We start from the raw sequence: 26,909 nt of genomic DNA, 5'->3' as shown, positions 1-26,909 counted from the left end.
CACAGGCAGGGACACCTTCCACTAGAGCAGCTTGCTCCAAGCCCCTGTGTCCAACCTGCCCTTGAACACTGCCAGGGATGGGGCAGCCACAGCTTCTCTGGGCACCCTGTGCCAGCGCCTCAGCACCCTCACAGGGAAGAGCTTCTGCCTAAGAGCTCATCTCAGTCTCCCCTCTGGCAGGTTAAAGCCAGTCCCCTTGGCCTGTCCCTACAGGCCCTTGTCCCAAGCCCCTCTCCAGGTTTCCTGCAGCCCCTTCAGGCACTGGAGCTGCTCTCAGGTCTCGCCTTCAGGAGCCTTCTCTTTTCCAGGCTGGCCCAGCCCAGCTCTCACTGCTAGTTTTGGGAGGTATGGTCTCAGACAGGCACAGCAGGGACCTCCCAGAGAGAAGAAAGAGACAAGCTCCAGAAGCTAACCTGGCATCCTTGGTTTGATTTTAGCCAGCATCCCTGGTTTAATCCTAGCCATCCCCATGCTTTGATTTTAAACCTTGCTTTGCTCTAGCCAGCATCCCTGCCAGCATCCACAGTTTAAAGTAGCACAATTTCCAGCCTATGTATGTACATATATAAATGTAAATATATAAAAGTATATATAAATGCAAATATGTTTCCAACTGCCGTGGTGGGGCTGGTGCATCCTGGCATCCTCTGAGCAGCTCTTGCACCAACCAAACTCTCCTTCCCATGGTATATTCCTGCTTTTGATCCTGTTTTGCCTGGGTATTTTAGCTTGAGCTGATGAGAAAATGAAGCGAAGGGGTTTGTGCTTCCTAAGAACCTCAGTCTGTATCTGGAGCTTGTAGAACATCGGGTGAAGAGCTGAATTTGGGTATTTTTACTGCAAAATCCCAGGTTTTCTTCAGCTTTTTTCCATGGTAGATCATCCCCACGAGTGATGGGTGGCAAACCTTAAAACTCAAGCAAAACTCCGCTAAAACAAAGTGGTTTTCCCACTGTTTTGGGGATGCTCCGGCTGCAGTGGGGCGCTGTGCACACCTCCCTGCTCCCGCATCCCTTGAAAGCTGCTGCAGCCGGTTGCGTTCTCTGGTTGTAAAGATAATTAAGTTGCATTTCTGCACGTTGTTTACTGTTCCTCTGAACCAACTGCTCCCCAGAGACTTCGGCTCGGGCTTGGGGTTGGTTTTCTTTTTGCAAACCTCCTTCATTACGCTTCGGTAACAATTCTAATTTTACTATTATTAAACCATCCCAGACACTGCCTTATTATGTGCCTCGGAGCTGAAATTCCTGAATTGGGGGGGGGGGGGAGCAAGGAGAGAACGACTCACATCTGGGCTTGTTCTGCAGATGTTTGCTCTGCTTTATAAAGGAGCAGACATTAAAGCCCAATGTCGAAATGATTTTGCCCCGGGATGGGTTTGCACAGGTTGGCGTGGGATGGGAATGGCCTTGGCACAAAGAAGAACCCCAAAATTTAGCTCAGCCTCTGCAGGAGCTGGTTGCAAAAAGACTGTTCAGCTTCGCTTTCTTAAGACAAAATATATTCATTTTCAGCCTGGAAAAAAGAATAGTTAAAAAGAAATTAATAGGAAGGCTCAGCACCAGCAATCTGATGAGCCAAAAAACCTGAATTTCAGCGCTGCTCCATGACCAAACCCTATTTTGCACATTTCTTCTCCTGGCACAGGAGTGGAATAATCACCCCAGGCATCTGGGAGCATCACTGGTGGGATGTGGCAAGCTTGGCATGTAAAAACCATGCACGTTTTGGTACAAGGCCTCCCGTGCGTGTGCGTTTTCATGCTCATGTGTGCATTCGTACGTGTCCCTGTTGGCATGTGTGTTCATGTGCACACTTCCCTACGTGTGCATGGGCTGTGCCCCCACAGTGTGAGATGCAGGTTGAGGGTCGGGGGAGACCCCCGTGGCAGGGGTTGGAACTGGATGAGCTTTAAGGTCCCTTCCAACCCAAACCATTCCATGATTCTATCAGGACCAAAACAAAGGCACTGGCTAAAAGCGAAGCAGATATGTATGTGCGTGTATGTGTATGTATATTATACATGCGCAGATGTAGTCGTGTGCGCAAGCATCCTCATAGCAGAACATACATGATTTTTGCATGCCAAGACTCATGCAGGAGCAGGGCTGTGTGCTCCCAGTGAGCAGCACATGTGGCTTGAGCCCCCCATCTGCAGCTCTCCTGATTTACACACCCTCAATAACTTTCCTTTCTTCCCATTATCTCTAACCCATATACTCCAGGAAGTTTAATTTCTTCTCGCTAGTAATCACCATTAAATAGAAATTGTCTTTTTTCTGTGTAAACACGTCATTAGTGAAGCTGGTTTCTGCAGGGTCCAGATTTCATTTTTATTAAAATGAAACATTTCTTCGGCTCCTCACTGTGTCCAGAGATGAAGAGGATAATTTTAACCCGTTGGGTTGGCCACACGTAATTGCTCCGGCGTTTGATTGGGGCGATTAGGGAAATATCCTCTTTTCATGCAGAAGAATTTGCATTTTCCCCCCTTACTTCTCTTACTGCTTTCCTCCACAGCCAGTTTTAATGAGTGTTATCAATCCTAATGAATATATTTTCATCTTCACTTTATTGGCTTGGTTTTTATTTGGGAAGGGCTGAAAAACAGGTCCAGGTAAAAACTCCGTGTGGGAAAAGGCACCAAATTCCATCTCCTTTTCATATGTGTGGTGGTCAGTGAGGGAAATCTTTCAGGGATTTTTAGCCATTGGGAGCATCTGAATCATTTTGGAGCACTGAAAGCATCCCTGGAATGATGCAGTGGAGGATTTGGGGGGGAAAAGAGGCAGTTTTGGTGGCAGGGGTTGTAAACGGCTGTATTATTCCCATTATATTATAAATATTTCTGTATTTGGAAATAATAGGTATTATTTATTGTTTCTATATATCATATGATATATATCATATATCTCTTATCATATAACCGTATATATCGTACCATACATATCTCATATAATGCAGTAATATATATTTGAATAATGCATAAAATATTAAATATTATTCCAATTTTATCATATATATTGCTATATATTGGAATACTAGAGAATAAATGATTGTTCCCATATATGTTATATAGCATAGAATAGCAAATAGATAATATATAGGATTAATGTAGAATATACTAATAGAATAATAACTAATATATATTGTTCTCCTATATTGTAACATGTAACATATGCCATGCAACAGGTAAGTTATAAATCATGGCATATATAACATATATCATAAACTTCATCATAAATAGAAATATAATTTATAACATAATAGGTATTAGATAATAGGTAATGGAATTAGGTGACCTTGTGGCTCCTCCCCTCTCTCTGCTATAACCAGACCTGGAATTTTCTGGCCCCATTACTAAAAAGAAGACAGATTAATTCTGGATATGCCCTATGTTACATACAGTCCATTCCCAGTGCTTGCTTTGGCTTCGAAAATAGAGTTTCCCTTTCCGTGCTAGCCAGAAAATTGGATTTTTAGACACTGGGGAGGAACAGATCCCCCCAAATCCGCCTCCCAGCATCCCCAAAATGCAGATTCCCAGCTGGTTCAGGGCTCCGGGTGCAGACTCTCTCCCTGCCCCTTGCCTGCAGCAGCTTTAACTTATTTATTTAAAGTCCCAGCTCAGAGGAGCGTGGCCGGAGCGCAGCCGCTCACATGTGTTTGCACAAACTCACTGGGGGACAGCGAGGGATTATGGGGCGACGGGAAAGCGGCTCCATGAAGCTGATTCCAACCTTTTTTTCCCCAAACCTGCTCCAGTACGCTTGTTTTTTTTGTTCTTTGCTTAACTTGCTTTTTTCTTTTCCTCCGTTCTTTTTGCCTGCCTTTTTGCTTTTTTCCTTCCTCTTTTTTTGCTTTTCCTTCCCTGTTTTTTTTCTCACTCCATTTTTTCTTTCTTGATTTTCTTTTGCATTTCCTTCCCTACTTTTGCTTGATTTTCTTTTTTTTTTTCCTCACTGTTTTTACTTTTAGGGTTTTTGCAGAGGCATGCAAGCAGCCAGGCCTCCTCTCCCAGCAAGGAATTTGGGGTAAATTTACCCTTTTTGGACACAGAGGCTCTTTTCTCCCCACATCCTGTTTTTTTTGGGGGGTGGGAAGGGATATCACGGTGCAAGGAAGCATCACCTCGGGAAGTGAATTCCCTGCAGTTGCTTCTGTGCCCAGTGGAGCATCATCCCACTAACATCCACAAATACCCCAAAACAGCAAAGATTTCCCCTCGAAATCCATCAGGATTGTTGCCTGCTTGCTCTAGAATTAAATTATGAAGAAACCACCCTATTTTGGGAAAAAACGGCAATGGGAATAGTTATTTGTAGAAGCAACAGGGTGCCACGTTGTCTCTGTCACCTGGAGTCTTATCCCCTGGGATTGGGGGCGGTTTCAAAACCAGTGGCCTGAGCCTTCAAACATGCAGTGTTCCTCAGGTGCTGGTGTAGAGTTACTGTGTCACCAACTAATTAGCTCCAGTGAGTCAGTGTCCTTTGGATGTGAGGAATTCCCTCTTCTGTTTTGCTTTTGGAGACTCAAGTTTAATGATGGGAATACACCTTTGCACAGAGGAGTACCCATGCTTCTTTTAATTCATAATCCTCTTATTACTCTTTAGCTCATCGTAGGTGACCTGGTGCCCATCCCCTCACTTGCAATCCCAATTCTGTTGCTTATTATCAAGTGAAAAATGATTTATTTTCCTTTGAGAGTGTTTTTTCCCTGCTTGGGCTGAGCAGTTTTGAAGATACCAACTCCAAAAGTTGCTTTAAGCTTGTTGGAAGCTCTTGATGCTGCCAGGAAAGGGGATGCTCTGGCTGAGCATCATTAGTGCTGGGGCTTTATTCTTACAATTTAGTATTTGTTAAGTGATCATGGTGTATTTTGAGCCAATAATATTAAGTCTCATGAGTGGTTTTCATGGATAATATGCCAAAATCCGTATAGGATCTCTTCGCCCTGTATACATCCATGGAGCTGATACAGAGCAATAGCTCCAAGGCCGGAGGGTTAGTGGAGATTCCACAAGCTGGGATTAATCCTGATTTTTAGTTAAAAACAAATAAATAATTGAAGTTAACTTATTCCTGTTTTGGGGATGCATCCCGCTGTGGCAAAAAATCTTAAACCTTGGTTGGGTGCTTGGAATCCACATTTTTGCTCCCAAACCTTCAACCCACCCAAAACACAGATACAAACGGGGTTGAAGGACCAAAATCAGAGCAAAGTTTAATTCTGGTGTTTTCAAACTCTGGAGTTTATGTTCCCATGGCAACCACTATTTTTATCCTCTTAGTTTGGCGCCTTGCGAGATGGAGCCGTCAGGAAATATCTCCCCTCCCAAGACCTGTGAAGGTGTTGGGGTCGGGTCAGCAGAAAAGCAAAAATACATCCCTGCCTGCCAATAACCCCCCCCAGATCAGGAATTTGGATGATGTCCCTCTCACAGTGAGGAAAAAAAAAAGGCATTTTGAGGGATGTTGTAACCCAGTGGGCCACCAGTCCTTGTGCCACTCTCTAAAACACACCCGAAGAACCCAGAAACAAGTGAAAACAGATTGTTTGTGCTGGAAAAATCTCATTTCCCCTTCTCTCTTTCATTCTTGCATGTTCCAGTTTGGGATGCGGCTTTATGGGTTGAGTTGGAACTCAAAGAACTCAAGAAAGTAAGGAAAAATCTTTGAAAGTCTCATTATCCAGACCCAAGCCAGCTTTTTATCCAAGTTCAGGTCTGCTGTTTACTGTAATTTAATTTTTTTTTCCATTGCTGACAAGCTCCTTCCTCTAATTTGCTAAAAATCAGTGAAAATGGAAAAAAATGGAGATGTTCAGTGTTACCTATCCTGATTTTTTGGTAGGAAACAATGCTCCTGGGTGTCATTTTCAGGACGAGATGGAAATGCACATTTTAAGGTGAAAAGGATTTTAAGACACTATGATTTTACTCCTAGACCCCAAAATGAGGAGAATTTCACCCCAAAACAGTACCAGGAATTTAGGCAGAATCTAAATTGCTTCAAGCCTACCATGTTCTCCCCCTAATATTCAACCCTAATATATGTTAGTTATTTTTAATATGTTTTTTTCCCTATTTCAAGCATCAGCCAGCTTGTGGCAATTGGTGACAACACCGAATTAAACCAAAATTGAAGATTATTGTGCCATATTTTCGCTCTTGCCCGACTCAAACAATGCTGTTGGCATAGAAACAGCCTTTTGCGGAAAGGTCACCTGCAAGGAGGGTGGTTTAGGTGTAATTCAAGGAGATTACAGGGGATTAGAGTACCTTTTATATATATATATTTGACAGGGAGAGGGTGCATGTGGATTTTAGTGTACATATATATGCATATATGTGTGCAGACCTACCCATATATATTTCTCTATATATATTTTAAAGGAAAAATGATAAAGGAGCAATATCCATGAAGATTTGATGCATTAAAAAGTCTACAATTAAGGCTTTATGCTTTTCCTATTTGTTTTTCCCTGGTTTTGCCCCCCTCCCCATCACATGCAGTGGGGCGATATGGGAACAGAGCGCTTCTCCTCTGTGTTTTTCTGCTTGGCTTTAATTAAACCTCAGGCAGGGCTGGAAAAATGTGGCGAGACAAGATAATTGTGCTTATTCCCCATGCGGGGCTGTAGCCTGGGCATAGGGAAAAGAAGAGAAAAGGAGAAATTTGGGGGAGATGCAAAGGTGATAGAGGGCTTCGGGATGAAAAACTTGCTTTACAGCACAGAGACGGCTCCAAATCCGCTGTTTTTTATCCCATTTTGCACTGCTGCCTTTTTTCACCCTGCTCCTAGACCCAGGGAAATCAATGCATGGCCAAGGCAGGAATTAGAAAGGTGAGATCACTGGAAAATGGTGTTTATATTGGATAACTACCCCCCCTCCCAGTGCTGTTTCCCCCCCAAATTCCCCAAAGTGATGAAGAAGGAGGTGTCATTAATGGAAAATGCAGTGAAAATCCACCAAAAATCACTTGTTGCCTCTCCTAAAGGAGCAGTGTTCAAGACCAGGCTGGACAGGGCTTGGAGCAGCCTGGTCTAGGAGAAGTTGTTCCTGCCCATGGCAGGGGGTTGGAACTGGGTGATCTCAAGGTCCTTTCCACCTCAAGCCGTTCCATGATTCTATAAAACCATCTTTTTTTCCAAGCTTTTCCCCACTGGTAAGGCAAATCAGCACACTGGAAATGTTTCTGATGGTGAAACAGGTATTGTACACCCTGATTTTTATCCTGTTGGATATAAGAAGTGAGAAAACTGTGGAAATATGGAAATACCTGGGGAAAAAAAGGGTTCAGAGTGCCTACAACAACAAAATTCTCTGTTGCTCTTCTTGTAGCTATAACAGACCTGGTAGCAAACAGTTGGTTCAGATTACTTTTTGATGATTACAGCTTGTCAGAAAATATTGTTTGCATCCTGTAGGAAATATTATGCTTTAACTCTGTTTTCATTCCAAGAAGTCAAAATATTGAATATAGATATTTAATTTATTTATTTTTTTCTACAGTAAAATTCCAAAAGCGTTTTCTGTTTGGACACATGGAAGCAAAAAAAAACCTATCAGTTCCGTCTGCAGCCGTGAAATGTTTTGACATTTTTAAATGTTAGTTTCCAATTGACATTTCAACATAAAATAGCATTAAAATGGCACCGAGTGAAGCTGTTGATTCAAACCAAAAATCAAATTTCATTGAGGCATTTCAAAACTTCATCTTTTTCTCTGTTCTGGATTAGTGCTTTGGAAAAAGGAGTATTTATTGGTGAAGAAATCAAATATTCCCCCTCCTTCCCTCCCTCCCCCCCCCCCCCCCCCCCCCAGTTTTGGAGTTAGAGAGTTGTGACTCGTTTTACCATGGGACGGTGGTCACCACGTTGGACCCCCTCCAGCTGCCCACTGGAGACAGTGAAGAAACTGGTTTGTCTCTTCTCCCAAGTAGCAAGAATAAGAGGAAATGGCCTCAAGCTGTGCCAGGAGAGCTTTAGACTGGATATTAGGGAAAATTCCTTCCCTGAAGGGTGCTCAGGCATTGGAACAGGCTGCCTAGGGTAGAATCACCATCATTGGAAGCATTCACAAACTGTGTAGACAAGGCCCTTTGTAGCATGGTCTAGTGGTGGCCTTGGTGGGTAAAGGTATGGACCTTTAAAGGTCTTTTCCAATCTAGTTGATTCTAAGATTCTATGACTGGATAAAGCACCACTTATTCCTCACCTCCAAAATATAAAAATCCCCAACAAAGTCACATCAACTGAAAAATAAAACCCCAAACTTGCATTTATTCCTACGCTGGTCGATGGCCAACTGTGCTGGAGGTGGGATGCGTCTATTCAGCAGGGAGCAGCTGTGTAGGAGATCAGCCAATAATATCTCAATGGAGAGTTGAAAAGCTGCAGCGACCCTCAAAATCGCTTTTACTCTTATTTATCCCAGTCCTCGCAGCTCCCATTCCATGGTAAATAAAATGGGGACCAACATGAAGTGCTGATAAATCAGCCGTATCAGGCACAGGAGGCCACGTGGCAAGTTGATTGTGCAGCGTGTTGACTTGAATTGGTTCCAAATTCATTAATTGTTTCCATTTCTCGTTTGATTTTGGTTATTTTTTTTTTGGTAGGTCATGATTTTGGGCAGGTTTGGGGCATCTTGGAGGTCCCTTGAGGGAAAGCAGCCATCAGGAGGGGGAAAGGCAAGGAGGGATTTGCACATTGCAGGGATTTGGATGTTTTCTCTGGTGCTGATGGAGGGGTTGAAGCAAGGCACTCCCTTTTCACTCACCATGGTTGGAAGTTGGTGGGGAAGGGTCTTGTGAGTTGATGTGGTTTTGGTTGGAGAAGCAATCTTTGTCAATGCCCAAAAGGTGATGAGCACCTACAGCCAGAGAAGTTGGAAGAAGCCTTTGCTTCTTTTCATGATTAAGCTTCCATTATCCCCCAAAAGAAAGACAAGAAAACTCCATTTTTAAGGGTTTGGTTTTGGGTCCTCAGTGGTGCCAATCAGCATCTCTTGAGTGGACATCCTATTTTTTTTTCCCCTGGAAAGGCTCGTTTCTACCTTCTGACTCCTCATAGATGGCTCCTCTTGGAATAGGCCTCAAGGCCTCTTTCCACCAGTTAGAACTAAGCAATATTTAATGAAGAGGTGATTTAAGCTTTGAGAAAATTTCTGCTTGAAAACTTGCCATTTTCACTGGGTCACTCAATGGCCCTTTAGAAAGATCTTCTCAAGTTTGACCAGAATCGATGGCCAGGCTACAATTACAGAGTGCTCTTTCCAGCCCAGATTGCCAAATGAGGTTATAAATAGGTCTCTTTCTGGGGATTTCTTGCAATATCTGAAGTCACTTTATAGCAACATTTGATTTTTATGGCAGTCTTCAGGCAGCTGGCTTGAGTCCTGCTTCTGCATAGTGTAGTCATCAACACAAAGTTGGCTGTTCTCTAAGGGTCAACACATTACTCATTGCCATTGGAGTAATCAGCGCAGGGCTGGCTCTTCTCTGAAGGGTCAATATGTTACTTGTTGTCTATTGGAGTCATCAAAGCAGGGCCAGGTTTTCTTTGAAGGGTCGAAGTGTTTCTCATTGATTTTGCCATCAGTGCAAGGTTGGCTTTTCTTTGAATGGTCAGTGCATTACTCATTGCTGGTTTTTAATAGCTGCTCAAATAAATCTGTGTCAGTAAATGCTTCATAACCACAGTTTGTTAGGGAAGTGGGACATGTATTTTCAAGATGTTCCAAATCCCCCATGGCATAGATGATCTTAAGGTATTTTCTAACCATTCTATGATTCTAAGATCTTTCCAGAATTTGCCTTTTTCTTGCTTGGAATTTGTCTAAAAATAGGTAAACTCTCAACTTCCGTGGAAATGGAAGTGCCAAAAGATCTGGGAACAGGCTAATGGTGAGTTTCTGGACTTAACTTTATGGCTTCCATTCATTTTCTTTGAATATTAATCAACATGAATTAATGGGTTGACAGTGCAGATTACCAGCATTCCACAGGATAAATGCCATGCCACGTCCACACTTAATCTCAGATGGCTAGATTTCATTTTGTTGGAAAAAAGGAATCCTGAGAATACTCATCTTTCCTCAAGAAACATCAGTTTCTTGAGGAACTGCATTTTCTTGAGGAACTGCATTTTTCATGGAAGAACTCTGTGATTTTTCTCATGAGCACAGACATCAGTAATAGCACCTTGTACCGAGGAGCACCAATCACATGCAGCTCAAATCTATCACAGCCTTACTGCAGGCTATTAATAGTTTATTAACTCCATTTAAACTCAGCCTAAATGCTCCTGGTGTGCCAAGTGTCTCTGCATAGAAATTATGGAGAAAAGAGGTTTGTAATGGAATTATGGAGTGGTTCTGGGGCACGTTTGCAACCCACATCAGGCTCTACAGAGCCACATTACTGCAAGTATTCATGATATAGTATTGGTGAATTTTGAGGGGGGGGGGAGTCCCACTTTGCACAAGGTTTGAAGCATCAAATGCTTCTCAGGAAGTCATTTCCAGCCACATTTCTTGCCGAGTCAACCCAAAGGCTGGGTTTTGGCATGAGCAGCCAAAAGCTGACTGAAGTTTGCAGGGATGAATATTTGAAGCCAGTTGTCACGGAGTAACTGAGGTAAAGGGAAAGCCCCAAATTTTGGAAATCTATTCCCATGAGAAGAACAGTTTTTCCAGCCTGCTCCTTCCTATGGAGAAACTCAAACTTTGGGAAGGGCTAATGGATGGTGAAAAATGTTCTGTTACTGGAAGAGTCTGTGCCCAAGATGGGAATTTAGACTCTATATTCTCTTTTATTGCTGCTACATGCCAAGGGGGGACCCCATCATTTAATCTCAAGCACTCCCTTCTTGCCAAACACAGGAAAATACTTTAAAAATTCATTTTCTGCCCCTCTTTTCACTTTGCTGTGATGTTTCTTTGTCTCTCGTCGGGTATCGAGAGTCAAGCCGGGACATTAATATTGATGTGGACCTCAGTTATTAGGAGCTGCATTGCCGAGTGTGCCAGCAGCATATAAATACTATTATCGGGTAATTAGTGAGCATCAAGCTGAGTTTGGAATGAGCAGGCACTTGGTGTCCTACTTTTGGGGGGGAATTGTCATTTATTTTTTGTTGGTTGGTGGGGTTTCTTTGCACTGGGTTGTTGGGGTTTTGGCCCAGTGAGGAGCCAGAGAAATGGAAATCCCAGCTTGGGAGCACCTGGGTGCTCAGTGAAACAGCAAGAAGCAAACCAGAGAACAGAAACTGGAAGAAAAAAAGGTCTTCCAGGGTTTTTCCTTACTGGAAACCTCCTGTCTTTGAAATGCAAAATCACGTCTGAGTTTCTTATTAATTTTTTACCTTTTTGGTTCCTTCTATCCCTTCCTGCTGGGGTGGAGTTTCTTGGTTTGCAATGTCTCTTCCCGTGCCCCACTTTAATTTTGCTCCTCTGGCCCTGCAAAAGTTCTGGAAAGCTTCAGTATTGCCACAGGGCAAATGCAACTGGGTTGCTCGGGTTGGGTGCACCTGAAGAGTGGATGCTCCTTGTATTTCCTTGCTCTTCAGCCCTTTTTCCGTAGGGGAAATCTTTTTATTTTATCCTCTTGCCCATCCCCTTCTCCCCAGTAAATACAGGAAGGGTTTTTCTATCAAACAGCGATGATGAGACATCCCAGGGTCATGGCTCTGTCTCCAGATCCTTCTTGGTATCCTGTAACAGGGCTTTGATTGGAATGCTGTGTGAATAATTTAGGGTGTTTTGCATCTTTTATACCTCTGAACTCCCACTAAAAGGGGGTTTGAGATGCTGCTACCTGCAAAATAATGTCTGAAGGTGATAAAGAAGCCCTCAATTTTTCATGAGCTAAGAGGGATGTGGGTGGGGAGCAGGGAAGCCTCTGAATACAGGGAGGTTTAACACATTAATTTCATGTATTAACATCTGAGAAAGGGCATCTGCAGTGAGCGCAGCATGGTCCTGGTGTTTCCCTACCTGGAAGCATTAGAAAAGCAGGGACGCTGTGGGTTTGTCGTCCCTTGTGGGTAGCCATCGGGTAAATCACTGCATCTCAGTGCACCCAGGGTGCAACCCCAACTTCTTCCTCTGCTCTGACCCATCCCCATGTTACTGTCCCCCTGTTTTTGTTTCTCTAATTGCAGCTCAGTCACTGGCTTTCCCTCACCATGGTGGTGTTTTGGGTCAAATCTCCCCATTTTCACACTTCTTCATTGCTTTCGGATGCTCTGGGAGGACTTCTCCTAGCGGGGGCCAGCTGCATCCCAGGGCTGCGCGAGCAGCAACATGTGGTCTTTGGCAGGGTGTCAGCGTCAAGCTGCTGGAAAAGATTTTAAATTCCCGACTAATTTCTTTGCTGTGAAACAAATGAATCTTCAGAAGGGCCTTTCCTCGCAGCTGCTAAGCCATCTAATTTATCTGAGTCATTTACAATTTGTGATGGGACTGTTAAGAGCCTGATGTGGGGATCAACATCACTTAGGCATGGGGGTTGGTTTGTTTCTTTATTTAATTATTTCTTTTCTTGGCCTTTTGGGTTGGAATTTCTCACTGGATTTGCCCCCAGAGGCACAAAACTGTGTTTGGAAAACGTCAGCTCCGTCTCTCCAGCCCCTTTGTCATGGTGGGGCAGCTCGGGCTGAAAGCGCAAACCGCAGCCCACCCATGGGGACGTGCTGCCCTGCTACTACTTAACTGCTTCAAAGTACCTGTCTGTGATATGAAACATGCCATAAAATTAATACATTCCAGATGTCCCCGCAAATTCCCTTCAGCTTCGCCATCCACCTGAAAGCAGCTGATGCAGCGAGGCTCCTCGGTCCCTGCTGCTTTTAGAACAGGATGGTGGCTCATTTAGAGTTGCAATTTGGAGTTTGGGGGGCATCACCAGACGAGGGTGATGCCCCCAGGTCCTGCCTGGTGCAGTGTCGGGTGAGGAATCCAGCTACCGAGGTGCCAGGGGGTGATTGTGCTCCTTGGGATTGGGGAAGGTGGGGTTTCTCTCTTTACTTTCTGGGGAGATCTTCATCCTTATGGCTGGAGGGGATCTCTTTCTCCTTGGAAGATCTTCATGCTTGATTTGGGAGACCTCCATCCTTGGAGTGTGGGGAATCTCCACCCTTAGGGTTGTGAGGGTCCTTGGGTTTTGGGAATCTACATCCTCAGGGTTGAGGGGATCCCTGTACTTGCAGTTAAGAAGTCCTCCAAGGATCTCAATGTTTGGGAATGGGGGTTCTCCATCCTTGAAGGTTCTCCATCCTTGGGGCTGGTGATCTCCACCCCTGGATCTGTGGAAGGAGGACCTCTGTCCTCTGTCTCAGGTGAAGCTAGGACCCACATCCCCCCCCATACCACAACACCCACCTTGTATAAGAACCGTGGTGTGTCTAGCCAGGCTTATACTTGGACATCTGCAGTTTTAGGATGATGAGAACCTGCTGCTTCCAGCCAGCTCAGCAAATACAACCTTAATTTATCTGAAGGCTCCACAGAAAACACATTGGTGTCTGTGATTGTTGTTGAATGGGGTATTTCCAGGAGACACAGGCAACAATTTTTCTGGTACGCTCCACATTAGGTCCTTGCTGGCTGGTCTAGAAGTAGATACAAAAGCTAAAATTACTATTCATCACTAATACGTTCATGGCACTAATTAATTTTTAAACAGCCTCACTGGGGACCTCATTGCTAAAACATGATGTTTCCTCCTCCGGCACCATAACTGTTAACTCAAAACAAAGCAGAAGAAAGCTGGGAAGGATGAGAAACTGCAGTGTCCATCAGACGGCATCTGAGCCTTCAACTTGGAGGGGATTTCTCTGATGGCCAAATCCTGCTGCTGTGCCTGGGGGGGATGCTCTGTTACACCCACCCAAGCGGATCTTTTGGGGGGTGGGAGTCCAATCCGGCTTCCCTGGAGTGCAGTAATGTCACCTGAGTTGTGAGCACACTCAGGGCAAAGGGGAAAGCTCTTTTCTCCTCCGCCACCTTGAGTCCAGCTATTAATTCCAGCCTTTTAAGTTTCATCTTCTCCAAAAGAAAGGGAATTGAGCAAGTTTCTGCAAAGCGATTTATATTAAAAAAGTCAAGTCCAGTGGTTTTATTTCTAATCCTCGCTTTTAATATTGAAATTAGGGAATTTGGTGGCTTGGGGCAAATCTTCTCTGCTGTTCTCTAGGGCTGGTGGTAGCAGGTTCTGGCCTGAACCAGGTTGAGTGTAAAAATGTGTAAAAAATGACAGTTGCACCGTTGAAATATGTTGGTTTTGCTATTGGGAAGAGGCTTTACTGCATGCCAGTGGCAGCCCTGGGGTCATGGAGGGCTGTGACCAAGGGGAACACATGCATGCCCCGAAATGGGGCGATTTCTGTTTCCATATGGAAAAGGGATGTGGCATCTGGTTTCACTCCCAGCAGCTGGCAGCTTGAAGCCTGTGTTTTGCGTGGTGCAGAGTAAAGAGAAAATAAAGTGTCGAATTGTTTGGCATTATCAAGGATTTCTGCTCCCCAGGACTCCTGCATAAAGAGATGGAAATTTTAGCTGCTGGAGCCAAGAAACACACAGAAGTATATGAATTTATTACATTTTATCTCATTCCCCTGCAAACAGCGCTGGAAATGTCAAAAGATCATCTATTGTTTCGTCGTTTAGAAAGAATTTTTGTTTTCTAGTTGTAATTTCTTTGATGCCTGGCTGTGGGGAAGGAAGAGGAATTGGAGCAGGAGCTGGCAGGTTGAATGTGCAGGTTTGTCTGGCCGCGGAGCGCCGTGCATTTAAATTTCTCCCATCCTGGGTTTTTAATTTAACAAATGTAATTAAGGCTGGGGTAGGTGCTCAGATTATTCATTTACTCCAGATGGAAGAGAAAAAATTAAATTGAATGCAAATTCCGTAATCAGACATGAAGTTGAGGGCGTCGGACGTGACGGGGAAGTGTCAGCACATTAATCGGACCGCTTTCCCTAAACAGCACCCAAATCTAAGAACCAGGGATTATTTGAATAATTGAGGTGGCATTTGATAAGATATCTGATTGCTGATATCTCCTTAAGACTGAGCCCTAATTGTAATTCTCCATCAAGAAGGATTAATCTGCGTAACAGGATGCGCTGGGAATTGTCTGGTGTCAGGCTGCATCCCTTGAATCTTGGTCTTTTATCCAGGGCTGCCATGCCCAAGGAGGGTGCCAAAGTGATTTATAGCTTCTCCTTTTACTTTATACACGTGTCAGGAGGTAGTCAGGTTGTGAGGCTTGGCCATGGGGATCCAGGGCTGCCCATGGCTTCCAATGTGGGACCTATATTTTGGAGGTGCATCACTGAAGGATGCATCATTGCATTTTTATGTCCCTTCTTAATGTCTTCAGGGCACAATTAAACCCTTTTCCCCTGTAAAATGGAGATGAACTGTCCTGAGTGCAGCAGAAGACCTTGCTGGAGGACCATGACTCCATCCATAACACTGGTCATCTGATGGGACCCAGCCTTGATGCTTTTGGAAAGTTGCTGGGGGTCAATGGACAGTGGGTCCCAACTCAACCTTGACTAGGGTGGCAAGAGGAGTTTTGATTTGTTCTGGCAGCAGGCACTTGGTTGTAATTGTGGAAAGCTTTACTTGCATTTCCAAAGCATTGATGTATTCTTGTAAGAGAAACAGCATTTCTGTAGAGTCCTTTTCACATTAACGGTTGGTTCCTGTTGAAACCAGGCATGTAAGAGTAGGGAGATAGGGGTGGGTGTTCCTTCTTGAATCCCACACCTTGGGTGATATTAGAAAGGAATTAAAGTGGTGAAAATGCTAATTTAAAACCCAAATCTATCCACCTTGAAAATTTGGAGGGTGTGATTTTAGCCAGGCTTTGAGGGGTGCATTCCCAGCCAGACAGGCGAGATTTCCCCTCACAGCAAACCCAACTTAAATCACTTGAGATAAGTTGGGTGTTATCTTAAGGTTGCAAATTGCTTGTTTGCTCCTCCAGCAGGAGCTGTTAATTCAGAACAATTAATGCGCTGTCGACGAAGCATATGGGAGGCGTTCCCAGGGAAAAGAGCCTGTTGGGGATGGAGAGCCCCAGTGTTTGCAAAATCCAATGGATAACTCCAGTTTGTCTTTCTCTTGGGATCCCAGTAGGCCAGGGAGTTATCCCCCAGATCCCTGTTGAATGGAGCTAAGCGATGCTCAAACCAACTGAGTCTCTAGACCTAACTAGAAAAAAAGTGCTGATGTTCATTGCTGGGATGAATTCACTGTTGAGGGAGTGCTGCACCACCCTGTCCATCCTTAAAGTATTTCTTCGTGATGAAGAGATAACGACTCCTCAAGTGAATGCTAAAATAATGCCTTTTTGAGAACTCCTTTGCAGTGCCATGAAATGCCGCTCTGGCTCCATCCTTACAGCTTTTTTGCATCATCATCAGGTTGGATACCTGCCAATATGAAGATTTGGATACCTGCAGGTGAAGAACAAAAGCCTCAATCTAGAAATAAGCCCCCAGATACACCAGCAGTGGGTGAACTCAGCTTGCTTCAAAAATTCCTGGGGAAAGGAGCAATGAATTGAGCTCCTTGCTTTTTGCACAAGGGCATAAAACACTCTATTAGACTTTTATGGGATGCTGTGTGAAATACTGCAGCAGTGGAAGATGTTGAAGTTTTGCAGCCCAGTGGTGGCTTGTGGGATGGTCCATCCTTCCTCCACCCTTTCATCCATGCATCTATGCAGCTGTTCATCCATGCATCTTTACATCCATGTATTTGTTCATCCTTGCATCTGTGCATCATTGCCACCATTCATCCACACATGTATCATTTTTGGTCATGTACCTCTGACCATAATTGCAAACAAATTTCATTAGAAGCACCCAAGAATTTTTTTTTCACATAGAAAAAAAACACAAATCCAACTATTTTCCCCTTAGCATGGCCCAGCACTCAGCAGCTTTTTGCATCTGCCCCTAGAATGATGGGAAAATGTGCTTCTCCTCCCCAAAGGGTTTCAGTTTTGGGGACCACTGCAGCATAAGCCCCCTGAAACTGAGCTGTGAAAGCCAAGCAGGTCGTCTTTAAAAGCTTCTTCTGCAAACCCTTTCCCGTTATTCCCCCATCCGAGGATGGATCGAGGCAGCATCGGCAAATCTGAATAACTAATCAGAGTCCTCATTAACCCCCCGCCGAGATGCTCAAACATTCACTTTGCTGTTTGTGAAGCAGAAAAAAAAAAAGAAAAAGGAAGACACCCCCCCCCCCCCCCAACCCACCCTGCATTAAAATTGATGTGTTATTAATCCCACTGTTCCAGACCTCATGGGTACCAAATCTGCCGCGGTCTTGCCTGAGGCTGAGCAGTGTGGTGCTGCTTCCATGGGGCACTTTGACTTTCCATTATTTATCGGTGCAGCGTAGCGAAGCTGCTTTTGTTCCTTGGGTCCAGATGTGTTCACATGTGTGCATCCAGGGAAGGGGGGGAAGTGTCCGATGTTTCAATACGTGCTCCTTTTGGATAATGCAGATTGCCTGTAGCAGGGCTCCACCATCTCTCCTGGACCATGTTTTGCAGCAAAACTGCTTTGCTTTTCCAGGAATAGAGACATATTTTGTGTGTATGGGAATGTCTTCAATGTTTAAATAGAATTACAGAACCACAGATTCATTTGGGTTGAAAGGACCTTAAGACCATCCAGTTCCAGCCCCCCTCATATTAGACCATGTCACCCAAGGCTCTGTCCAACCTGCCCTTAAACACTGCCAGGGATGGGGCAGCCACAGCTTCTCTGGGCAACCTGTGCCAGTGCCTCAGCACCCTCACAAGGAAGAATTTCTCCCTTATATCTAACCTGAACTTCCCTTGTTCCAGTTTGAACCCATCACCCCTTGTCCTGTCATTACAGTCCCTGATGAAGAGTCCCTCTCCAGCATCCTTGTAGCCCCCTTCAGATACTGGAATGCTTTTCACCCTCTCTGAGCAAGAATGGGGTTAGTGCATCACTGGAGGGACTGGGGAGGTAGGAGGATGAAATTGCCATATTGTTTTTTGCACGTTTGAGCATGACCAATATCCACCTCCAGCCCTTACTCAGAGGCTGGAGATGCTACAGAAGCTGGGGAAATCCCAACAAGTCCAAGGTGCTTATTGCAACAGTCCTCATTGCAGATGGCAGGCGAAGTGCTTGGAGAGTCATGGTCATAGAATTATAGAATCAACCAGGTCTTTAAAGATCATGAAGTCCAACTGTTCCCCAGCACTGCCAAGGCAACCACTAACCCATGTCACTGGGGGCCTTGTGTACATGGTGTGTGAACACTTCCAGGGACGGTGCCTCCAGCAGTGCCCTGGGCAGTCTGTTCCAATGCCTGAGCACCCTTTGGGGAAGAAATCGTTCCTCATCTCCGTCTAAACCTGCCCTGGAATTCCTTAAAGAGTTAAACTGAAATATGGGCTTTCATTTCTGCATCTCTCCTGCTTTTCATGTGCACAGGGTTCCTTGGGTTGTCCCCATAGGTGTACAATTTGGGGCCACTGCAGCTTCCTCCTGGGTGTAGCATGGGGTATAAAGATAATTCAGCAAAACGTAGCAGTGTTACTGGGCATGTCACCATTTGTGGTTGCCACTGAAGGCAGAGGAGCTGACATTAAATTTGTTAAAGAATGATCACAATTAGACATTTATTGTGATGATGAGGTTGGAAATGTCATCTGCTCATGTTGGAAACAAGGTGACACGCTGGGAAAAGCCTTCTTGGTTTAAAATCCTAGCCCTTTTTCAAAAATCCTGGATTTAGTTTTGCTAAAAGCCAACTTTATTAGCATTCGCTTACACTTCATTAAATCTTTATTAACAGGGATGCCCTTGGCTTTTTGCAGTCTGGGTACAGGATGAGGTTCCTATCTGTGCTGTTGGGTGTTATTCAGGTCAAGTAGATGAGGATTTCAGGCATTTTGGGGGATTGATTAGGGCATTTGAGGGGTTTGATGTCTCATTTATGACTCTGGGGCAGCTGTTCCATGTAACCAGGAGTGCCTGGGACACCGTGTATCTTGCTGGCTTGCGTCGCCCACAGTGGAACATCTTGAAGAAGGCATCTCCTCCATTCTCTTTTGCATTGGGAGGACTTCAAAGGCCTCTGCTAAACTTCAAAGGATGCCTTTTGAAGTCGCTGGAAGTCTGTGCTGGCTCAAAAAGGCTTCTCTCCCTCTGCAAGAGTGTTCAGGGAGATGTCCCTGGTGGGGTTGGCTTGTGGTGCTCTTTGTGATGGGGACAAAAATGGCATCTTTTGTGCAAAAGCTGCACAAGCCTGTACTTTTGTCCTACATGCATGCGGCATCTAAGACCTCAGCCCTGATGACCTCCAAGGGGGAAAATCAGTGTACCAGAGTTGTTCTGGCACTGGCAGAGCCTTATTTATCTGTTCCTTTTCCCCCAGTACTGATGCTTTGCTCACACAGTGAGCCCAGATGGCTATAGTCTTTCCCACAGGATGGTAAAGTCTTTACAAAGGATTGCTGCAAATCATGAGTTTTTTCATCACGTTGTCAGGACAAATCCAGTGCAAATCAAATCCCAGGTCCTCAATGTGTGTTTGGTGTCAGCCTCTGCAAGATCCTCCAAGACATGAACCCATGAGTGTTTTTTATTCTTGATCATAAATATGTTTCATAGTTCAGCTGCTGTTGCAGTGGAAGAGTTCTGGACTCAAGCACCTCCTGAACATTTAGTGTAAACCCAGATTAGGTCTCTAAACCTCTTGGCAGGACCTATGCTCGCCCGAGAAGTCAAGAGGTACCTTGACCTTTTGTCCCTTTCATCAAGCTTTCCGTGTTTGGGGATTTCTGCCCTATTTTGCCTTGAAATCACCCACTTGCTTTCATCTCTCTCCTTGGGGAATGGCCTCAGGGATGTCCAGATTTCCAATAGTGGCTCTTCCTTTACAAGCTTCCTCATATACCTCTGCCTTTTGGACCCATACTTCTGGTTGCAATGGTGGACATGGGCTGGGAGGGCACCAAAATAGTGCTAGTGTTATTACTGCAAGTGGTTTGAGGTGGAATTAAAACCAGGAAAAATGGTTCTCATGGACCTCCCATAGACCCACAGGTGTAGCTCTCTGCAGGTGACATATAGGAGAGATGCATCCTTCAGGTATACCTTGGAGATCTGAGAAGCTCTCTGGAGGTGGTGTGTGTCATGGCAGATATATCGCATGTATGTTGAAGACCTGAGGAGCTCTCTGGAGGTGATGTATATCTGGAGGTGCATATATCAGATGTACATTCGAATCTGAGCAGCTCAGCAGATCATGTATATTTATATATACCAGACATATATAATCAATCTGAGGAGCTCTGTACAAGGTTACATATATCAAGGTAGATATATTGGATGTATATTGAATATCTGAGGAGCTCTCTAGAGGTGATGTATTCATGCTAGATGGATCAGATATATAAGGGAGATTTGAGATGCTCCAGACATGTGACATATATCAGGGATGTGTATGTCTGATGTATATTGGTGAGGTGCTGTCTAGAGGTGATTTGTATCAAAGTAGATGTATCAGATATATACTGAAGATCTGAGAGCACCACAGAGATTGTGTGAATCAAGGGACATATATCAGACATATCTTGGGGATCTGAGGAGTTCTCTACCAGGTGATGTATACCAAAGTAGATAGACATATATCAGAGATCTCAGGTGATGTTTATCACGTAATATAGAGGTAATATCTGTGGATGATGTATATGGAGGGAAGTTTATCAGATGGGTATTAGAGATCAGTGGGGCTTGCCAGATTTGATGTATATTCAGAGATGTGGGGAATTTGCTATCTTTCATTCATTTTTTTTCAGTCAAACACAAAACACCCCACAGCTGTGCTGATCCTTGCTCAGCCCATCTTCACTTTGACAGTGGATCTGCTTAAATCCCAACCTCAGCCTCTGTAAAGGCCAGATCCTTGGTAGAAGCATAATCACCTCTGACACCTCTGTGGACTTTTCCTTACTAAATAACAGCTGGGGGCTCCCTTGGTTTTGACTTAACTGGCTCTTCCCTAATTTGCACCATCTGAGCTCGAGTGTAAAAGCACATTTACACTCAAATGAAGATTGTCACTAACCAGGGGGATGGCAACAGCTGATGTGACCTCAGGGTACAGCCAACACCAATGCCGTTTCATTGCTTTTCCCTTTTTCTCTCCTTTTCAGACCCGGATTGTACCGATAACCCTCAGTGAGATCCTGTGCTGGGGATTCACCACCCCCCAGGAACAGAAAAGGACAGGACGGGACCACATCGCCCTTCATCCTTTGCGGATAGACCGCCCACAAGCACACCTCTGTTTTCTGGACCCATCTCGGTTCGACCTCTAAAAATCTAATTTATTAGTTATCCTTCCTTGGAGATGTTCAAAACTGCCCAGACAAAACCATGGGGTCTGATTTAGCTCAGCCATCAGCCCTGCTTTCACCTTCAAGGGGATATTGCCTCCTATGTTTTCCTTGATTCCCCCTGTTTTCCTCACTATCCTGCAAACAATGCATTGCCCACCATGGTTTTCCTGCCACTGCCAGAAGACCATCCCTAGTGCAGAAAGCTGCATCCTCTGCTTAAAATTTCACCTTCTCATTTCACCATTTCTCTCAATACTTACATATTCCATCCTTTGCTTTCCCAGGTTGTGATCCCTATCCAGAAGATCTCATTTTTTGGGTGGCAGGAACACACTTGCAGCTCCCTGAGCACCCCCGAAACGGTAAGAGTGCTTTGTTTTGTATGTATTTGGCAATTTTATATATAGAACCATAGAATCACAGAATCAACTAGGTTGGAAAAGAACTTTAGGATCTTCAAGTCCTCACCTTTACCCCATGACTTCCAAGGCCACCAAACCATGTCACTGAGGGCCTCATCTACATGTGTTTTGAACACTTCCAGGAACTGTGATTCCACCTCTTCTCTGGGAAGCCTCTTTTAATGCCTGACTAAAAGTAATTTAATATACTAATTGAGCGGGATGTGGTGAGTCCTGACCTCCCTGGGGCTTTATTTGGGGGAATTTATGCTCTTTTCTGGTACACCCAAATTATATCATGCCTTCCCTAGATGCACTAAGCATTTAGGGGGAGATTTATACTTTTTTTTGCTGTGTAGGGAGTCTTGATTTAAAGCTCAAGTGTTGATAACATGTTGTTAAGAGCCCTACAAGCCGTAGCCAGCCTGGAGGAAAACACAGATATATTTTTGTACAAATACCCTGAAATATGGGCTGTTATCACTGCAAACTTTTGGCACATCAGTAGGATGTGGAGAAATGGTCACCAGCTAAAAATAACTGAAACACAGAGCTTAAAATAAGATCTACATGAAACCAAGGGTCTCATAGTCCTTTACTCAACCCCAATGGCTAAAATTAGTGCCTGTCAGAGTGACAAATGTCTTCATCTGTGCCAAAACTGTAGGCACCCAGCAGGTGACAAAAGAAAATTAAACCCCATTGGCTGCAGCTTCCCTCCTAAAAGAGCAAAGAGAAATCCACCTTCAATATCCTGAATAAGTGCCTGACTTCTTCCTAAACTGGGAATACTTAGGGTGGGTGCATCTCGGGGGAAAACCCAAGAGCTCTGTTTGGTCTACAGTGCAGAAAAGCCTCAACAGCAAGATTATTGCAGGATTATTTCCCCCAGGCTGCCCTTTCAGCCCTGGTTCTTGCCTGTGATCTTCCCTTGGCCAAAACCCTCAAGATTAAGGATGTGATGAAGCAGCTTAATTTCTCATTAGGCTGATTTTGCCTCTTTCTACTAAAGGTAGAGGCAGGGTTCACTTTGAAAAGACTTCTCTGGTGGGTTTGTGGGGTTTTGGAGCCACCACAAGGACCTGTTATTGGGGAGATCCTGCCTGCCTTGATGCCCTCTTTTTGATCAATATTTTGATGTGAGCTCCCTGGTACATGCGTGGAAGGGCTTGTTGCTTCTGTGATGTACTTTGGTCATGTTGAGTTGTTCCCCTTGGGGGAAACTGGAGCCTGTGGAGAAAACGAGCACATGTCTGTGAAGGACACAAGCACAGCCTGGCTTGGGAATCATCTCCAGCAAGAAGATCAAACCCAACCCATTCAGCAAGTTGTACAAAGTCCAGACACCTCACACTAAAGGCGCAGAAAGATGTGATGATGGTAGTCCACCTAATCTCCTTCCGGAACAGAAGGCTGGTATTGCTCTGTGTGGTTAATATTAGAAATTATCCTGAAGAACTCTTCTAAGAAATAACCTGGTTCCTCTTGACATTTTCCACATTGTAAATGGATCCTCCCATTTTCTAGGCACAAAACTATTTCAGCTTTCCTCCTCCTGAAGTCCTTTTCTCCACAGAGATGCACCGTTGAGGCCAGGCTGTACCTTTTGTCCCTGGGAAGTTGCAAAAACATTTGGCACATTTGCCTCACCCCATAAACACTTCCCAGTCGTTTTTTGTCTCCAATTGCCTCATTGTGTTGAGTTAAGACAAGGCTGAACATATCTTAGGGTCTACCATTCAGAGTAAATGGAGAAGACAGTGTAATTAAGTGTAATTAAAGGAGCTCAGAACTATCTGTAACTCCCCAGCTTGATGGAGCTTGTATAAATCACTGTGTCACATCTCAAACCTCTCTTTTGTCATGCAAGCTGGAAATACAGCAAAAAAATTGCTTTCAAATGGGCAAATGAAAGATGTTTAAATTGAGGCAATTAATCTAGAGGCTCACATCGCAATCTTTGGCTTCTTGGCTCAGGGCTTGGATGGGAACAACTCTCTGCCAATACCAGGAAGCCTGGCAAGCCTCAAGGAAAACCTTATTTTTGTCTTCTGGTTTGTAGAGTCATTTCTCCTTGGGAATTTTGCATTTTCAAAGGAAATTCAGGCATGAGGTAAGACCAGGAGGAGCCGGAGAGCTGCAAGAGAGGGATGTGAAGCGAAAACTCAGCAAGTCGAAAGCTCTGATTTATCTGCCATATGGGAAAGAGGAAAACAGCCGGCTCCAAAGGGAATTCTTTCCCTCTCCCAAAGGGAAAATTTGCAAGTGTGATAGCAGGATATAGCAAGAAACGAGGCAGATTTAAGGGAGGAGAGGGTTTTATTAGGTGTGCTGCAGCATTGCTCTGTTTTCTGGGCTTTCCCATGGGTGGGTAGAACTTTGCATGCTTCCATGCACATCTTGTCTGTGCTTCTGCAGTTGGGTTAGCCCAGTTTCTGTCAGCCCACCAAAACCCAGGCTTCCATTTAGACCAATCCCTTTGAGCCCACCCAAAACCAGGTTTCTGTTTGTGTTTACATAGCCAGTGACTTTTGCAGTGCTGGACATTGGCATGATGAAGCCTGTGAGCTTTAATCTGCAAAATAAACACCCCAAAAAGGCAGTGTTGCCCATGAAGTGTTTATGGGCTGCAGCAACGGCTGCAAAAAGTCATTGTGACGTTTGTGGTGTGATCTTTGCTGGAATCATCAATCTCAATGCCTACTTTGAGGTTGCAGGTGGGTTTTGCACATACTTAAGCTTCTTCTGCCAGTCCATCTCTCCAAAACTCATTGTGTTTATTTACTATCATTTTCTTTGTCCTTCAAGAAGCTTCTCTGAACCTGGCTGGGACCTTGGGGATGGGACCTTCCCATTGCAGGACTTCAAAGGGACTGAGATTTGGTGTTTAATGATAGAAATGTGGGTGCTCAGTGGTTCTTCTCTCATGGGATTAGGAGGTTGGGTTGGAAAATGGAAAGCACAAGGCAAGGTTTGAAAGGATCAGGCAAGATTTTGATCATAAATTATTCACAGCTCACTGCTTGCAGTGAATAACTGTTGGAAAATTAATGTTTTGCAATCCCTCTCAAGGCAATCAGAAACTTTTCCTGGACAAGAGGAAGTTTGCACATTTTTTAGGTTCCTCAGCTACGTTTCGCTTCAAAGCTTTCTGCTTTGCCCTCTGAAAAGATTCACATTTTGCTCTTCTGGGAACTTTTGTTGGGCCAGGGGCTGGTTTGCACAAAATGCAAGTATTTTCAGGTTACTTTGAAGAAGCTTCTTTGATGTTTCGCTGCACCAGTTTGTTTTGGAAGGTGCTTTAATGGTCTTCCTCTATAAAAATAACACTGTATGTAGTAGGTATTTCAGCTCTCCACTTAAAGAACAAAGTTGTTTAATGCTGCTGTTCAAGGTACATTAACCTTGTCTACTAAAGCTCTGACTGGCTCTTGCAGGTTTTATTCTCCTGTTTATGTTGCAGAGATATCCCTGGAGCCTTTTAGGGATGGGGATCTTCGGAGAGAAGAGAAATATTTAGTGGTAATTGTTGTTCTCATAAGACATTTTCAGTAGCAGGTCCCCTCTTTCTCTGGAGCTAAAGCTGGGAGGACAATTTTAAAATATTAAATTAACAAATGCAGATGTTAATGAAATAAATACTGTTTTCACCCTGCACCCAAAGGAGATGTTTATGCATTGACCAAGGGCTTTTTTAGGAGAAAAAGTAGGAAAGAGGGTTGCTCTGATAACTTGATAGCTGGATGCTGGGAAGGGTTCAATGATCAGCATTTAGGCAACCAGCATCTTGGGTGAGAGCAAAGGATGCTCCCAATGCAAAAAAACCTCCTGGGTTTGGATAGAGGAAATTTGGGTACCAAATATTCCTAAAACCGATTAATAATATTTGGTGGTATGGTGGTATTTCTTGCACAGGGACTCTTGGAATCCTCAGATGAGGCATCACATGAGCCTGCTTGGAAGCAACCTTAACCATGAGGCATGGCCAAGAATGGGTGATGTCTTGAAATCTGGGATTCTTCCCCATTTTCAACCATTTGACAGCATTTATTTTATTTTTCATGAGGTGGTGGCATAACAGGGTTATAGCTTATGAGAACCTGGGGGTCATCTTTCAGCCTCACAGGTGAATTTAAGTGAAAATAAGCAAAAGTTTGAAGGTTGCTGAATGGAAATGAGACTTTCAAGAGCAAGAGGGTTGCTCTTAATTCACTTTATGGCTAGTGAAGACTTAGCATCACCCACCAAGGGTGAACCTGTCCTCGCTGGTTGTTCAGACCAAGATGTATGGTCCTCTGGAGGTGCCCATCCTTTCCCCCTCAGCTATATTTCTTCATTTCAACTTAGATGAATATATATCATAAATGCCAGCATGCAAAAGCCTCTGTGAAGAGCCCACTGAGGAGGGAGCATGGCTAACACGGCGTCAGTGCAAATCCCAAAGCATCCTCTCTTCAAAATACCTTTTATAAAAGGCAGAATTCCCTTAACAGAGACAAGTACCTTCCCATGGGTGGAAGACATCCTCAAGTATCTCTAATAACTTTGAAACTTTGGGTAGAGAAGAGGAAATGCCTGAAAAGCTGATTTTCTGATTTCTCATGTTGAGTCCTCTGTTATCAATTGCATGTTTTGCTGCAGGGAAGGAGCTGCTGAATGAGCTAGAAAAAATGATCCCCATTGATTTAGAAACAAGAATTGCACCTTGCAAAGCTAATATTAGTATCTGCTAAAAATGACAATGTGGAGTCCAACAATGTGGGGTTTTCTGCATTGAGCCCCTACTTCTAATATGGTTTTTCAGCTGTTTTATGAATCAAGGAGGTCACATTCACCTGGGGTGTTGTGGACTTGGATTTTTGGAATGTTTTAAGGCATCAGTGACCATGCTATAAAAACCCCCAACTCTCAACTTAGTCTTTAATTATTTTTATTTGAAAGAACATGTAATATATTGCTGGCAAAAAGAAGCACAGCTGATAAATCTGAGACTCTTTCAGGTAGACACATACTCTTCCGGAAATATATTTCCAACTTAATGGCAATATTTCAGTGATAGGTGAAATAATTTTATTTCATAAGGAAATTTAGG

The 26,909-nt window shown here is 44.1% G+C and overlaps 1 protein-coding gene across 3 annotated transcripts in view; it reads left to right on the top strand.

Moving 5' to 3' along the window:
* PKNOX2 (PBX/knotted 1 homeobox 2) overlaps positions 1-26,909 on the top strand; it is a 77,169-nt gene that overhangs the window by 24,185 nt on the left and 26,075 nt on the right. The window contains exons 2-3 of one of the 3 annotated variants that reach the window (XM_062608728.1): positions 21,231-21,382; positions 21,701-21,778. The gene's annotated coding sequence lies outside the window, so the exon portion shown is untranslated. Of the gene's footprint in view, positions 1-21,230; positions 21,383-21,700; positions 21,779-23,910; positions 23,931-25,220; positions 25,340-26,909 lie in introns of those variants that run through there. The other 2 variants (XM_062608730.1, XM_062608729.1) reach the window with 2 other exon arrangements.

Source organism: Pezoporus occidentalis, unplaced genomic scaffold (genome assembly GCF_034315485.1).
Source record: "Pezoporus occidentalis ecotype Australia unplaced genomic scaffold, CSIRO_AGI_Poc_V1 ctg130, whole genome shotgun sequence".
Taxonomy (NCBI): Eukaryota; Metazoa; Chordata; class Aves; order Psittaciformes; family Psittacidae; genus Pezoporus; species Pezoporus occidentalis.
Note: the sequence above shows the minus strand (reverse complement) of the source record. Positions and strands in the feature narration are given on the sequence as shown.